The sequence below is a fragment of the Brassica oleracea genome, chromosome C7 (assembly GCF_000695525.1).
Source record: "Brassica oleracea var. oleracea cultivar TO1000 chromosome C7, BOL, whole genome shotgun sequence".
Lineage (NCBI taxonomy): Eukaryota > Viridiplantae > Streptophyta > Magnoliopsida > Brassicales > Brassicaceae > Brassica > Brassica oleracea.
In genome coordinates this window covers 4,515,899-4,528,038 of record NC_027754.1, presented here as the reverse complement: position 1 = coordinate 4,528,038, position 12,140 = coordinate 4,515,899, and positions in this window count along the sequence as shown.

The following is a 12,140-nucleotide window of genomic DNA, read 5'->3' as shown; positions in this document are numbered from 1 at the left end:
ACACCACATATCTAAAGCAGAATTGTTAGTGGTGATGAGATGTTGAGGTTGTGCATCACCTGGAGCTTGAGGCTGATCGTGAGGTGGAGTTGGAGCTTGACCGTGGCCTTCAGGTTGAGCTTGACCTTGAGGTGGAGCTGCAGAATGAGAGGGAGAGTGATGCTGAGACTTACTTGCTTGTGCAGCAGAAGCTTGAGGCTGAAGAAGTTGCAGAATCATGTTGAGAGTTGACTGAGTTCTAGCTGTGCCTTCATTGAAGTCAGTCTTCAAAGCATGAACATCAGACTTGATTTCGTGTGTGAGAGTCTCCAGGCCAGAAACCCGCATCTCCATGTTTATCTCTCGCTTGAGTGCAGCAGGGACAGACTCAGAAGGACGCTTGTTCTTGTACTGAAGATTGCCAAGACCATAAATGGTGCCCCTGCGTGTCTGTCCACGCTGAAAAATACAAACACAAGACAGCATTACCACAGAGAACAATCAGTCATAAATATACAGTGACAATCAGTCATAAAAATACAATGATCTTGTTATAAATTCAATAATAAGAGTGGAGAAACATTGGGCCAAAAACAGTAAGAAGGAACAAAGACAATGAGCAGGAGAGATTATTAACTTGATGTATTCTTCGTTTAGGAGAAGGCGCTTTGAAGTTCTTGTGGCAGCCGTTGAGTCAGTTTGGCTATCTCCAAGAGGAGATCCATCTTGTAGCATCTCTTCAACCGCTTGCTAAACCTCCAGAACCAGTGCCTCTGCTCCTTCGTTAAGGAAGGTCCCATCTTTACGGCAGTGAGTCTTCCTCACAAGGTCGGGATATGAAACTGGTCCCTCCAGACCTTCCTCAACAACCTACAACAAAGGGAAGAAGATAAAGTTATATAATTAGCAATTAAAGGAGGGAATAAATGAAAGTAAAAAGAGATGGTAAGCTGACCATGTTATACGCAATATTTGCAAAGGTGCGTGGTCATGCACCATGGACGTGCATCTTCAGCCCTGGAGGAGCAGCACAACGAGATTCAGCTGCTGATTGGCTCTTGGCTTTTGCTTCAGCTGTGGACCAATTCGCAAGGATCGTTTCCCAGTCAGTCGCACTGATGTAACTTGGCTGCTTGTTTTTCTGGCTGATGCGTCCGCAGATAGTCACTTCAGTCTGAAGCTTCCATTTGAAGTAGATTTCTTCATGAAATTGGTCTTCCCAGTAGTATTGTTGCTACAAAAGAAGAGAAGTAATTAGAAGCAAAATATTAAGGAGTAATTAATAATGGAAATGGGAATGGGAATGGAAGTTCACGATCACTTACAATGAATGAGTGCCACCAACTTGTTCTCTTCTCCACTGGAACCTTTAACCAGCTTTGCCACGGCCCCCAGAAGTTTCCCTGCCATGTTGATTTTATAAGCTCATAGACTTCAGGATCAACTCCGATCCTGCAAAGACAATGCATAAAACATCAGATAAGAACATGTAACAACACCCATTTACTACAACAGTATAACTAACACTTAGCTACTAAGTTCATTAACTACATGGTAAATGATATCACTTACCACAATGCTCCATTGATCTTATCAGGATGGAGGTGTGGTTGATTAATTCGGGTTGGAGCACGTAGCAGAGCCTCTTCTGTTCTCGTCGCATAAGTTGGAGGAGGAGGAGGAGGAGGAGGAAGAGCCGCAGATGAAGTTGAAGAGCCGAGCACTCCAGGAGGTCTTGTTGGTTGAGAAGAAGCAGGAGTCCTACCAGGAGGCATTGAAGCGGCTCTCAATTGGGGTCTCACGTTTCTGACATCTGCAGAACGAGAAACAGAAGAAGCGTTAAGATTGAAAAACTCAAAACCCTAACTTGAAACCGAAATGAAAACACAAAATCAATACCCTACTCGAAACCAACAGCAACACCGAACCCCAAATCGAAACCCTAATCAAAACCCAAATCGAAACCCTAATCAAAACCCAAAATCGCAAACCCTAATCAAAACCGAAATCAAAACCCTAATCAAAACCGAAATCAAACCCTAATTTGAAACCCAAATCAAAACCCTAATCAAAACCGAAATCAAAACCCTAATCAAAACCGAAATCGAAACCCTAATGAAATACGCAATGAATCGACAGAAACAGAGAGATCGAGAGAAATCGAGACCTTACCTTCAAGATTCAAGCCTGGAGGGCGAGGACGACGACGGTCCTTTGAAACCGTCAAAATATCTTGAATTATTTGGCCTGTCAAAATAGCTACGAAAAATTCTACGAAAAGTGCTACGAAAATTTTTCGTAGCAAGGTCAAAATATCTTGAATTATTTGGCCTGCCCATTGTCGGGCCGAGGGGACGTTGCATTCAGAATAAACCACGATCTTTGCTACGAAAAGGTCTCGTGGCTTATTACGTTTTGTATTTTTTTCCCGACACTTGCGCACGATGGATGATGGGACGTTTCTTTCAGTGGGTTGCTACGAATTTGATACGGTTTTGGTAACCGTAGGTACGTTTTCTTTTTTAAAATAAATTAAAACTAAACCTACGATAGAATCGAAGCAATTCGTAGCTAAGTGACACACGAATTGACACGTTCCATGATCGTAGCAAGTTGCTACGTTACTTTCCATAGAAAAATCGTAGCAATGTCTAGCCACGATTTTCTTTCGTAGCACAATCGTAGCAAATTTGCTACGATTTTGTTACGATTTGCTACGTTTATCTTTTGGTAGCTAAAACGTAGTAAATTCGTAGCTTTTTTCTTCTTAGCTGTGATTTTACCGTAGCAACTTCGTTGCTATTTGAGTTTTTTTTACTAGTGATTTCAAATTTGAAGTTATATATTATATTCAAATATCACAAAAAATATATAATTAACTCATCTAGATAACAACAAAAATGTATGGTTTCCAGATATTTGTATTAGAATTTTCGTGTGTTGTTTGTGATGAAAGCAAGATGCAAATCTAGCTTTAGCATCAAATCAATCACAAATGAGACCAAAATCCAAAGAAAAAGATTTGAAAATCTAGAGAAAATCTCAAAAGGGGCTGATCAGAAGACTTAGGTGAATGGTAATGATGTGTGCTTAAAAAAAGAAATGTGCACGCATGGTTACTAAAACTTGTAAGCCTTTGAATCTTCAATGTTTCACACGCATTTCATATACGGATATGTATAGTTATGATTTAGTATAATCTTTTGATTAACATGGTGTGCTCTTTGGTCATTAGTGGTTGTGGAGCAAAAGCCACCAAGGGCAAGTTGATCATAAATAATCAACACATGGGTTATCTCTACAGCTTTTAAATAGTGATATCTATATTATTAAAACTGAAGTACGTTTTGGTACAGTTTGGAAACTTAGATAGTAGATTAAATGAAAGTTGTTGGAAACAAAGATAGCAGATTAACTATATTTTTTATTTACATATTTAGTCACTGTATTTCTTTCTCATTTACAGATTCTGTCGTTTGGAAACTTGGATAACAGATTAAATGAGAATTGTTTGGAAACACATATAGTAGATTAAATATTTCTTTTTATTTACACATTTAGCCATTGCATTTTTTTCTTATTTACAAATCTGCCACTTCACTTAAAATTAAAAATTTAAATTAATTAATTACAATGAATTGTTTTTTTTTTGCTGAAAATAAAAACACAAACTGTAATATATAGTATATATTAATTTGCTACAATACAATTTTCAAGAAAACCAAATATCATAAAATTAATAATAATTCATAAAAACCTACTGTAAAAAAATAAATCATTTTTAAATAAATAAACAAAAAAATCAATAGGTTAATATATGAATATTACAATTACATCAAATTTCATCAAGTTATAAAATTATAAATATAATATTACGTACAGATAAAAAATTATTATCAAACATCTATATTATAATATAATATATTCTACTCTAAATATATTTTACAAAACATAAAAATATAAATGGACATTTTATAAAATCAATGGTTTATAAATTTACATTGAACGCAAGTTAAATCCAACACCCGCGCGGGTCAAGATCTATTACATATTATTTAGTTATGTATCATCATGTGCTAAATAGTCTAGTAAGTTGAAAATACAAATGATAAATCTTTGGTGCAAAGAGTTATTAGCCACTAAAGTGTGAATTAATGACACCATGCCTTACTAAAATAAACATATATTTCATAGTTTTCTTATAAATATGGTCTATTTAGATGACGGTCTACCTCATGTGGTTGACCTATTTGTAAAACACTGTAAATATCGCGCTGTAAGCTTAAAATATCAAATCCTGAAGGAAGAAAACTCGTCCAAGCTAATATGATTCCAAAACAATAGACTAGACTATTAACTGAAGACGTTTTATTGGCAATGATACTAGTGGTAGGTTCCAACAAAGGATGACCAATGGAACGTAAATGTTTAAACATAGACGTATCTAGTTTTGTTACATATAACTTGAATATTCTTGCATCCTTTCATCAGGTCTTCTACCTTATTTTCAACCTTCTTTGCTGGAGAATTTATGGTAGACACTGCTGGAATTGATAGTTAACATTGGATATATTAGAAGCACTACAAGAAAACATAAACGTGATGACGGCCGAATTCGTGGTTATTTCGTCGTAACCGGCCCTTTACGACGAAACAACCACGAAAGTCAATTCGTCGTCAGAGCACATTTCCTCGCTAATTCGTCGTAAGGTAACGAGAAAAACTTTCATCGTAAAGAAGAGTTTACTATTTCGTCGTACAAGACACATAAGGTAACGACTGCACTTTCCTCGTAAAGTCCACGCTCCGTTTCGTTGTGAAAGACACATAAACTTTACGACGAATCTGCGTGTCTTCTGTAGTAAATTCCAAGTAAACTTTAAGGAGGAATTTACGTCGTTTTCCTCGTAAATGACTTACTAAATTTACCATCTGAAAAAAAATAATTGTATTATTAAACATTTGAAAAAAAAAATATATATATTATTAACATTTTAAATTCATCATCCTATCTAATCAACAAATTCCAAAAACTTATCTAAAACTTCCCTACACTAAACCACCTAATCAATCTTAATCACCCTAAACTAACCACCTAACCTAAACTAGAGAGATGGTAGAGAGAAGTACCTTTCTTGGCGAAGGGGAGGGAGTACCTACGAAATGAGAAGTGAGATGGTCCAGGTATATATAGGGAAATAGATTTTGTCGTAAACTCCCCGTGAGTTTACGAGGAATTAACTAGGCCCACGTTTTCATTTTTAAATTTCGTCGTAAACTCCTCGAGAATTTACGAGGAATTAACTAGACCCGCTTTTTTAATTTTAAAAGGAATTAACTAGGCCCTCTCTTTTTTAGCCACGAGGATTTTACGACGGAATTTTTGACGTGGAACTAACCAGTCCCGCGTTTTCTTTTATGAGTAGTTTATGACGATTTCTTAGTACCGTATTTCTCTTTTACGAGGAAATAACAAGGATTTATTCGGAATCCCTAAAACCTGAACCCCAAACCCCAAGTTCCTTAACTTATAAACTCTATCGCTACTTTCTAAACCCTCAATCCACAAATCCTTTAACATTTTGCCTAACCCCAAAATCAGTTTATTAATTTAATTTTCATAATTAAACAAACTAAACACATGCAATAAGTCTGAAAGCCATCATTTGATTTATATAAAAAAAATTACATCATCATTCGGATACATGACATTTTCATCATCACTAGAAACATTATCATTTTCATTAAACTCGTTTTCAACAGCTTCGTCCGTGGAATCGTCGGGAAGATCTTCGTATTCACGATTATGCGGATCAATGAGAAAGATGTCATCAATTTGTTGTTCAGGTTCCTAGACTTCATTGATGTGTTCTTCTTGCAAAGGTGGTTCTTCTCCAGCGATTATTCGTCCACGAGGTGTAACTTTGATAACAACTAACCAATTTATTCCCGAGTCTTTCATCCGAGTGTATGGAAATTTTTGAAATTGGTAGGTGACATTTTACTAGGAATTTACGAGGAAACATAGTTGGTTAGCCCCAACCAAAAATACATTTACAACTAAAAAGTAGGTGGACACGATATTTCATCACTAAAAAAATGTACAACATTTCGTCGTAAAACACACGCTAAATTTACGTCTACTTTATGAAGAAACTCATTTACTACGTAAAATACTTGTTAAGTTACTTCTTTTCTACGATGAAACTTTATTGTCGTTATTTTACGATGAACTTACGTTAACTTTTATGCTCCTTGTAAACTACTCGTATAGTAGACGTAAATTTACGAGTCCTCTTTTTCCTCGTTAATTTTCGTAGTTAAGATGAGGTTTTCTTGTAGTGAAGGATCAACTCTCTTAAGACAAGTTAATTTTAAATGGTTTGAGCATTCTACAAGATGTATTGGCATTCGGACGCAGAGCCACTAAACATTCCAAAAGATATTGTGATCAGGTTTTCTACACAAACTAAATTACATTATACTAATTAGCATCATGTTTTTTTTTGAAACAACTAATTAGCATCATATATTACTCATTAACTCTGTTTCAAAAAAAGTTACTTTAAGATTATTTTTTTTGTTTCAAAAAAGTGTCATTTTATATTTAAAATGTAACTTTACATATTTAATAATTTTTACATTTTTTTGTCATCAACTTATAGAGACTCATACTGACTTTATGAACCACATCGGAAGATCTGCATCCATGTAAACGACGAAAGACGGTTGCTTCTTTACACTGCGTGCTAGGCTATCCGCCTTAGTATTTTGCATTCTTGGTACATAGATAATCTCTGATCGGAAGAAACATTATTTCAGGATTTTTAAATCTTCCAAATAACTTGAAAAAGCTGGTCATTCTTTTGGTTCCGAATTCATCTTCACCAGTTGAGAACAATCCGTTGCAAACGTGACCTGAAACTGCCGTAAGTTTCTCATACATTCCATTGCCCAAAGTAGCGCTTCCATCTCTGCATGGAGAGGAGATAGACTAGCTCTAACATTTCTCGCCCCCATCAGCCCATCAAATCCTTCTAGAGTACTAAACCAACCTTGACCGGAGAAAGTATCATTCTCTTTCCAAGAACTATCTGTGAAATACTATCTTCCTGGAATTGACGGTAGTGTCATAACCTCAGCGGTTTGTGTTGTCCCCTGTTCGTTCAATATATGTATCTCAGCCCAGAGTGTTGATTCTGTTTCTGCCAACTTAGGAGTGTCCCTAGGATCAATATCCAGGTTACTAAAGACTTTATTATTCCTTCCTTTCCAAATGTACCATAGTATCCATGCAAACTGATGATCATCCATCTGAGGAAAGACTCTCCAAAAAAGATGATCCATGTTTGTGAAGAGAGAAGATGTTGGGAAAACATCTGGATTTGATGGTATCTTCGAGAGAGCCCAAACCTGAAATGCTGGAGGACATTCAAAAAACACATGGTTTATCGATTCCTCATAGGCTCAACATCTTGCACCACATATGTCCCCTTCTATCCCTCTTGCATGCAGATTTTTCTTGACTGCTATACATCCAGTCACCAATTGCCATAGAAAATGTTTTAACTTTGGTGGACACTTTATTTTCCAACAGAACGCCTTTAATACATCGATTGTAGGTCCAAACATTAAATAAATTTTACCATTTAGAATAACCAACAAATTTTTATTTAAATTATTTTCATTTGACTAATTGTACATTAAATAAAGATAAACTAGTATAATTTGTAATTCTCTTAATCTTTGGGAAACGTGTCAACTTGATATATTTTTTTGTAAAACTGCAGGAGTTGTAATTAGTTATAGGTTCGAATTTTAAAACCTATCTACCATCCAGTGGAAATTATCATTAATAATTTTATTTCATAACATATTAAAATTTATATGGGTTTACCTATTTTTTCAGGTGAATTCTAGATATGGTTTTTGCGGTTCGGATCATCCATATAATATACATAAATAAAGGGTAATAGTAGTGAGATTTTTTCAAATATGATCTAAAATTTCAAGTCAAACACAAAAATAAATCATGCTTTTTTTTAAAAAAACTTTATTTTTTCCTATTCACCTTAGAAGTTTGAGTTATTCACGAAAATGCCATCACATTTTCTTTTCTTTCTTTTTTTGAAAATGATTATTTTACCTTATCATCCTCATTTTCACCAAGTATTTACAATATTGCAATTTCCATCAATACAGTAACCACCATGAACAACAAATTTGAAGCTCTTAATGCCCCAAAGTTTCGATGTTTACTCTTCATATCTTATTATTTATGCACACAAACCACATCTCTTTCACTCTCTTCAAATTCATCCAAAAAACTAAGATTTTGATTCCAAGCTTTGTAAGGTTCATAGAGACATTGAATCTCATGATTTGTGGTCATTAACGACTTGGTAGCTTTTGTAGTGAAGTTTTGGGTGCTTGGAGAAGCAAAGCAAGTAATCTCACAGGCTCAAGATATGAAATCATGTTTTTTCTTAGATCTGTTCGCGAAGACTTTCAGAAGACTTCGCTAGATGAGTTCTCCATCAAGAAGACTTCCCAAGAAGTCTTCTAACTCTCCTTTATTAAGAAAAAAAACCGAAAATCCCATAGAAGACTTCTCGAGAAGTCTTCTTGGATAAATATGTTAGTTTTGCAGTTGACCGAAGTTTGTCAGAAATTTTACTTTTTATAGAAGACTTCTCTTCTCGTGAAAAACTTCTATAGAAGTCTTCTGAAAGTTTTCCCGAAGTCTTCTCACTGTCGCAAGAAGTCTGTGAGGGTTACTTTTGCAATTGAAAAATAATAGTGAAACATTTAATATTAATGAGACTTCTCAAATTTTATTCCGGGTTTTGGTCAAACTTTTGGCTGTGAGAGAAGACTTCTATATCTCTGGAAAAGTCAAATATAGTCAATTGCAAAAGTATTCCAGGTACACTTCTTGCGACATTGAGAAGACTTTCAGAAAATTTCTATAGAAGTCTTCCCTGAGAAGACTTCCCTGAGAAGACTCCCCAAGAAGTCTTCTATAAAAAGTCAAGTTTTTGACAAACTTAAGTCAATTTCAAAACTAACATGTTTATCAGAGAAGACTAAGTCTAGCATTTTCGAAAAAAAAATCAAATTTAAAATTAAGTCAATATTTTCAAAGGAAGACTTTTCAAGATGTCTTTTGTAGAGTAGATTTCTTAAGAAGTCTTCCTTCGTAAATTTGCAGTTGCAAAAATGACCTAAATAGAAGACTTCTTAAGAAGTCTTCTACGTCACTGTTTAATAAACTTTCATTTTCTCTACAATTAAAATGACTTTTTAATATTTTCTTATTAATTCATGTGTATTAGTCAATATTGAGGCTCCTGGATGAAATTCATAACTTAATTAGTAATAATTATAAGATTTCAAATATTTATGTGTACTAATGTTTCTAGCTAATCCGAGAAGACTTCTACGTTAGATTTTCAAAAGTGTAAAGTAACTTCAAGGTATGTTTTTAATTTTCAAAAGTGTTAAGTAACTTCAACAATATCAAGTCATGTGGTTTAATGTGTCTTTTTAGATTATAAGGTATAATTTTTTATTTACATGAGATTTAAAGTTTCAACTTTCACTTAAAATTCAAGTTTGATCTTTTGTGAATTGACTAAGTTTTCTTGTGAAATCATCTCTCTTAGTTTTAGTAAATTCGACTAAAATATTGTGTTGTTGTGTTTTGTTATGAGTGGGTAGAATGGTTAAAAAAAAATTCTTGGTATGTTATATCAATAACTTCAATAATGTCAAGTAGGCCTGGGCACCATTCGGTTTCGGTCCGGGTGATTCCGATTTTTGGATTTTCGGTGTTATCCTCAGAAGTACCATTCGGGTTTTACTAAATATCGGATCGGGTTCGGTTCGGTTCTTTCCGGGTTCGGTTCGGATCGGATGTAACTAATGTTTCAAATCGTCCAAAAATATATTTTTTAAACTTAAAAAATTGAATTTTTTTTTTCCAAAATATATAAATTGTTTACAAATCTAATTAAAAATTAGTTAAGCTATCTAAATTAACTAAAAATTATTCAAAATAGCAATTAAAACAAACTAAAAAATATTTTGAATATTCTAAAATATCTAAATCATCTTAAAATATATAAAAACATTAATATATTTAACTAATTTCGGATATCTTCGGATCCTAGTTTGGATTTCGGTTCGATTCGGGTTATAACCAAACACCAAAGTACTAAGCTCATAACTCTCGTCCGGATATTTTTGTATAACAGTTCGGATTCGGTTTCGTTTTTTTCCGGTTCGGGTTTAGGTAGATACTTCGGGTTGAGGTAAAAACGCCCAGGCCTAATGTCAAGTACTTTGGGAAAAACATGAACATATATACCAAATTCTTTTGATTATCTTTTCAAGTTTACAAAAGAATTCACAACTAAAATAGTACACAAACAAATCATAAAACATACTATAAACAAAACTATTATACATGGAGCTAAATATCATTCCTCAACATAGATAAGCTTGGACTCTACTTGACATCATTCCTTTGTACCACTTTGGGCAGAAGACTTCGGAAGACTTCCCGAAGACTTCGTGGGAAGTCTTCTAGCATAAAATACATTAGAAGACTTCCCAAGAAGTCTTCCAAGAGTCTTCCAAGAGTTTTCTGAGAAATCCGCAAAGCCTGACTCAGATCTGAAAAAATCTGCTTTTCAAAAGCATTCAAATGGCTTCAAAACAGAGAAAACTTCAAAAATAAATTATTTATGCTTAAATAATAACCAAAACAATAAAATTAGGTTGAATCTATAATTATTTTAGAATCTAATATATAAACACACACAAATACATATCCAAAATTTGTACCACTTTGGGTAGAAGACTTCCTGAAGTCTTCGTGGAAAGTCTTCTAGCATAAAATGCATTAGAATATTGGCCTAAAGTATTCCGAGAGTCTTCTGAGAAGTCTTCCAAAGTCTATCTCAAATCTGAAAAACCTGCAAATTCAAAAACATTCAAATGGCTTCAAAACAGAAAAAAACAGAAAAAAACTTCAAAAATATAATTTTATGCTTAAATAAAAAAAAAACAAAGCAGTCACATTAAGTTGAATATATAGCATTTTAGAATCTAATATATAAAACACACAATAATACATATCAAAAATTTATAAATCTACATTTGAATGAATGAAAGATGAGAACCATGTAATGAAAAATCTGCAAAAATAAAGATAAATTAGTGAGAAGACTTAAGGAAAAAATGAGAAATGGATTTAAAGTTTGGTGTTTTGATGTTCAAAGATATTAGAGAGAGGTTGGAGAGTTTTAGAGTGAGAAACATTACAATTTTGTTGCAGCCATTTGAGAGTAAGAAAGAAAATGTGTAAATTTTCTTTATATATGGAGACAAAAATTTCAAATAAGTTAAATATGTTCGATACAGAAGACTTCTTGGAAAGTCTTCTAAGAGAAGACTTCTTGAGAAGTCTTCTCTTAGAAGACTTCTTGAGAAGTCTTCTAGACGCTAAAATCAAATACATGAAAAGACTTTTGGAAGACTTCGCCTTAGGCGGGAAACCTAAATTCTACTAAAATTTAGGCGGAAATATGTCAGAAGACTTCCAAGAAGTCGTTGGAACTCTTCTGGAACTCTTCTAGAAGTTTTCCAAACCATAACCTAATCAAATAACTTACTTAATAGAAAAAAACAATTTATTAAACTTAATATCAACTTATAAAGCGTTTAATATACACAGTACTAAACACATGTAGGTTAATTTTTTTAAAAAAAAGTTAAGATTCTAAAATCAAACACTAAATACAAAAAATACTATAACATATGTTACTAAATCCTAAACCAAAGTCTTCTAGGCGTCTTCCAGGCCCTATAATCAAATAACTAAGCAAAAACACTTCCTTAAACTTAAAAGAAACTTAGAAAGTGTTTAAATCAAATAATTAGATAGTCACTAAACAAATATATGTCAAACTATAAAAGAATTAAAAAGATGATATTTCAAAATCTAACCCTAAAAATACCAACAATACTATAACATATGTTACCAAACCCTAAACCGAAGGCTATCATGACTCAGTCTACATCAATTCATCTATGTTAAAAATAAATCAATTTTTGTAAAACTAAATCTCCATCATTTAGAAATGTTTATTAATACA